The sequence below is a fragment of the Cebus imitator genome, unplaced genomic scaffold (genome assembly GCF_001604975.1).
Source record: "Cebus imitator isolate Cc_AM_T3 unplaced genomic scaffold, Cebus_imitator-1.0 Scaffold213, whole genome shotgun sequence".
NCBI lineage: Eukaryota > Metazoa > Chordata > Mammalia > Primates > Cebidae > Cebus > Cebus imitator.
The window spans coordinates 630,318-635,655 of NW_016107528.1; the positions used below are offsets into that span (position 1 = coordinate 630,318).

General features: G+C 45.2%; 1 protein-coding gene across 1 annotated transcript in view; it reads right to left on the reverse strand.

Annotated features, from left to right (window-relative positions):
* SLC38A9 (solute carrier family 38 member 9) overlaps nt 1-1,839 on the reverse strand; it is an 87,962-nt gene extending 86,123 nt beyond the window's left edge. The window contains exons 1-2 of the mRNA XM_017548673.2: nt 1,638-1,839; nt 901-947 (exon numbers count right to left, since the gene is read on the reverse strand). The gene's annotated coding sequence lies outside the window, so the exon portion shown is untranslated. The remainder of the gene's footprint in view (nt 1-900; nt 948-1,637) is intronic.
* Between the last annotated feature and the right edge of the window lie 3,499 nt (nt 1,840-5,338).

The window sequence follows — 5,338 nt, forward strand, 5'->3', positions numbered from 1 at the left end:
TTTTTTTTTTGAGATAGGGTGTGGCTCCGTGGCTCAGGCTGGAGTACAGTAAGTGGTGCGATCTCGGCTCACTGCAGTTTCCGCCTCCCGAGCTCAAGCGATTCTCCTGCTTCAGCCTCCCAAGTAGCTGGGATTACAGACGAGAGGCAGCTACCACGCCCGGCTGATTTTTGTATTTTTAGTAAAGACGGAGTTTCACTGTGTTAACCAGGCTGGTCGTGAACTCCTGACCCCAAATGACCCACCCACTTCGGCTTCCCAAAGTGTTGGGATTACAGGCGTTAGCCACCGCAACCGGCCAACCTTCTATCTTAACACCAAGTTTGTAGTTGTTTATGAGGCAGAGAGATTTTTAAGTTAGGACATGGGTTATTTTGATCTATTGAAGCGTTTCTAAAAAGCCTTTCTCCTCAGCAGCTGCAGGCTATTCTACATATGTCCGATCTTTGTCATGTGTTAAGGTATTAAAAAGAAAACAAGGAGCTGGGCGCCGTGGCTCACGCCTGTAATTCCAGCACTTTAGGAGGCCAAAGCGAGCGGATCACTTGAGGTTAGGAATTCAAGACCAGCTTGGTCAACATAGTGAAACCCCATCTCTCCTAAAAATGCAAAAATTAGCGGGGTGTGGTGGCAGGCACCTGTAATCCCAGCTACTTTGGAGGCTGAGGCACGAGAATTGCTTGAACTCGGGAGGCGGAGGTTGCAGTGAGCCAAGATCGCGCCACTGCCCTCCAGCCTGGATGATGGAGACTCCGAAGAAAAGAAAGAAAAAAAAAGAAAAGAAAACCAGGTGGAGGTACAATTTACGGTGTGCTGATCTACAGAGCTAGGCAATGGATAAGACACTGCCTGGGAATCATGACAATCAGGTTTTAGTCAAGTTTGCCATTAAATGGTTACCTGGTGTTGAGCGGGGTTTCTCCAACTCGATGGACCTGTTTCCTTCTCTGTAAAATGAGGAGAATGCGCTTGACTAGCTGCTCTTAAACCCCTCTTCCAGGTCTACTATTCTAAGGGGAAAAGACGTCAAGCTACCCACTTATCAACACACTCACTCTCACAACTGAGTCATGTAAAAAGCGTGGCGAGGGCTTACCAGTCATGGCCCTCACCCCATCTGTGGTCCTAGCTCAGGACCCAAAGGGGGTTCCTCCCTATGTTCCCCCTTTAGATCTCCCCAACTCGGGATGGAGAAGGTTGCCCAGCCGCGATCGCGCCACCTCACTCCAGCCCAAGCGATGGAGTGAGACAGAAGGGTGCTCCCATTCCTGCAAGTCCCCCAGTTCTCCTGCTCCCTCCTTTCTCTCACCGAGGGTCAGAGTGTTCATCCACACTAACCCTACCTTTTCTCTAAGGCTCTAGCTGACACCGACTCCCATAGACACTCGGATTTCCTCAGATCTCGAGGGACTCCTGACTTCTTCGCACAGAGCCCCTGAGGAGCGCGCGCCGTCCCCCCGAAGCGGCCTCCCCAGCTCCCGGCTTTGGCCTCCCCGATCACCACAAGAAACTACGGTTCCGACGCGCTGCACTGAAGAACTATAGCAGGTGACAACCAGCTTCGCCGTAAGCTCAACCCTTCCAGCAGCCTTCCCTCGGATACCTTACCACCTCCCCGAAGCGTAAGTTTGCTAGACCTGGGAGCGTGATCTACCTGAGCAGGCCGAGCTTTCAATCTCGGAGAACTAGGCGAGAAGACAAGGACTCCCTTCCCAAATCCTCGCAATTTGCGACCGCGGGGTTCCCAGTCCAAACAGGAAGCGGCAACGGCCTGGGCCGCGGGGACTGGCGGGGGTTGGAGTTCTGAGAGCGCCAAGCTGGCGGTCGCTGTCAAACCTTTCGGCGCCGCAGACTACAACTCCCAGAGGGCTCTGCGACGGCCAGCACGCCCATCACCGTAGGGCCCAGCCCCAAGGCTTCAGGAGACTGGGCAGCCGGCGCGCCCAGGTGGGCAAGAGTGGTAGGAACTGCATTCGGGGGTTTGCTCCAGTCCCTTCTCCCCCTGGAGGCCGTGAGGGATATTAGAAGGAATGCGATCTCTTGCCATTCTTAGAGCCCCGGAGGCCACGTGAGAAAACGCTGATGCGGCATCTCCATCAAGGGATCACCCCTTTTTTGGGCTTTCCTGGCGGGTGTTCTATGATCTGGTTACGTGGACCCTTACCAAGGGAAGCTGGTTTGAAAAAATTGTTGAGTTGGCATGCTCCCTCTGTCGTCTAGATATTTCGGTGTGTTTTTAAAAAATGTGTTTGCAAATTACTTTCTAGGCTAAAGAGGGGCTTTAGAAGGATTTTAGAGGCCCACGCCCCATACTCAGCAATTTTCCCCAAAGCCTCCCCAAGTAAACATACAATCTAAGTAAAATTAATGTGTTCGTTATCAGTTCAAGGTCAGTTCCTGAAAACCACATGGCAACCCTAAGCTCTTTTTACTAAGGAAGCCAGTGGCTCTTTTTGTTTATTTTTCTCTTTTTAATTAAACCAGAAAAAACCGTGTCTGTAATGCCACAAAAAACTCAAATTTAGGCTGACTCTGTGGCTTATGCCTGTAATCTCAGCATTCTGGGAGGCTGAGGTGGGAGACTCTCTTGAGGCCAGGAGTTGGAGACCAACCTGGGCAACATAGGGAGACCCCATCTCTACAAAAGAATTTTAAAAATTAGTTGGGCAGGTTGGCACCTGCCTGTAGTCAAGCTTACTTGAGAGGCGGAGGCAGGAGGATCATTTGAGCCAAGTGAGCTATGATGGTGCCACTGCACCACAGCCTCAGTGACAGAGCGAGACCCTGCCTCAAAAACAAATGAAACAAAACAAAAAACCTAAACTGAAAAATTCAAATTTAGGCCAGGCACAGTGACTCATGCCTGTAATCACAACACTTTGGGAGGCTGAGGTGGGTGGATCACAAGGTCAGGAGTTCAAGACCAGCCTGACCAACATGGTGAAACCCTGTCTCTACTAAAAATACAAAAATTAGCTGGGCATGGTGGCACAGGCCTGTAATCCCAGCTACTCAGGAGGCTGAGGCAGGAGAATCGCTTGAACCCGGGAGGTGGAGGTTGCAGTGAGCCGAGATTGTGCCACTGCATTCCAGCCTGGGCGACAGAGCAAGACTTAGTCTCAAAAATAAAATAAAATGAAATAAAATTTAAATTTCACAAATAGCTAACATTGAATGCCAAGAATTTTACATGTATATCTTTTTAAATCTTTATCACAGTTCTGGAAATGATAATATCTCTTTAAATCTTTATCAGAGTTCTAGAAATGTTTATTTTTCCTGTCTTACAGATAAGGAAATAGTCCCAGAGAACTTGTACAAGGCCAAAAAACTACAAAGTGGCAGAAGATCTGGAATTCAAACTAAGATCTTATCCCAAAGCCTGAGTGCTCTCAAATACTGCATCTATTATGAAGAACTTGACAAATGCAAGGCAAACAATTTAATGAATGTTGTATTTAAGGGAGATGAAAGTTATTTTGCTGATGGTATCCTTCTTCAAAAACTTTTGGAACTGCTCATTGGCCCTGCCGTCAAATCAGGGCCAGTCAAGTGACACAAGTCAGTAATACATTCTTTTGATAGCTTCAGTGATAGTAACCTTTCTTTTTTCTCTGCACTCCAGGCTGAGAAAATTTCAAGCAAGGCTGGGAAACACAAAAGTAAATAGTATGAAATGATGTAACCTAAACATGTCAAAGTAGGGAACTCAAAAACCATTCCTTCACAAAAGCAATGAATAAGCTGGCAAAACTGTCAGGAGCACCTTTTTTGGAAACTCTGAAACTAATTTAAAAAAAAACTAAAGCCAGGGGAACATGTAATGAAGAAAAAACTGCTGCATTTTGGTAAGAGAGTTCTGTGGTCATTTTCTAATCTCCAAGTTGGCAGCGGCCTTGAAGATGGCAGCCACATTCCTGGTGTGGGTTGCTGGCACGAGAGGGAACACTACAGACCTTATTCTAAAGGAATTATAGGTGTGTTTTGACCTCTCTGATGGTTTCCGGAAGGTTCAACTCAAGGGCTTGCCTTTGTTTCACCTGCCTCAGAGCTTCCTCAGGGCTCAGGAAGCTTCCCAGGCAGTGTTTGTCAAAAGTATTAAAGGCAAACAGCCACTTCCATAGAAAGCAAGGTATGAAAGCCAGGGAAAGCAATAAACAGACCAAAACTCCTGGGGAGGAAGAGTCTGAAGAAAGAGATAAGTGGAGGAATAAAGACTTTGGAAAGCCTCATTTTATTCTGAGGAATCTAGAAGGCCATGGGCATGCCCTGGTCTGGATGTATACTCAGAAAAGACCTAAGACTACCCTAAATGCAAACCTCTGACTGACCTTCAGGCTCCATGCAAGCAGGAAGTGAAGGCTAAGGCGGTGTTGTAAACTACCTAGTTAAGCATTGAAGGGGTGCCGCAACACATAGCTAATTGGCAAAGACTGGGAGTGTTTTCTAGAATTTTGGCCTTTTATCTTTTTATTGGTTGGTTCCAGACATTTAATGAAATCAACAACAACAACAAACTCTGGTGGGGAGTGGGAGAAGCAGATATCCAGAATTACCATATTATATACTAAATGTCCAGTTTTCAACAACAAAAATTATGAGGCATGCAAAGAAACAAGACAGTATGGTTTATTTACAAGGAAAAAAATTTAGAGAACATTCCTTTGGGAAGACCAGACATTGTCAATTGTCTTTAATATGCTCAAAGAGCAAAGAAAATAATAGACAATAACTGAAGGAAACTAGGAAAGCCGAATTGTTCAATAAATAGAGGATATTATTTAAGAGGTAGAAATTATAAAAAGCAATCAATACAGTTGCTGGAGTTGAAAAGCACAATAATTGAAATATAATGTTCACTGGAGGGGTTCAACAGCAGATTTGAGCAGGCAGTAAAAAGATTGGGGAATTTGAAGATATATCAATTAAGAGTATACAGTTTGAGGAACAAAAAGAAAAAATAATGAGGAAAAATGAACAAGACCTATAAGGATTGTGGAACATCATCAAGCAAATATGTGCATAGTGGGAATTACAAAAGGAAAGGAAAAAAGAAAGGAGTGTAAAGAATATTAGAAGAAATAATAGCTGAAAAGTTTACAAATTTAGTGAAAGACAGGAATCTACACATCTAATAAGCTCAATTAACTTCATGAAGGATTAACCGAAAGGGATCTACACCAAGACAAATTGTAATTAAATTGTTAAAAGACAAAAACAGAGAGAATTTCGACAACAGCAAGAGAGAAATGACTGGTTGTGCATAAGGAATCTTCAGTAAGAATAACAGGAGACTTATCAGAAACCATGGAGCTCAGACAGCAGTAGAATGACATAA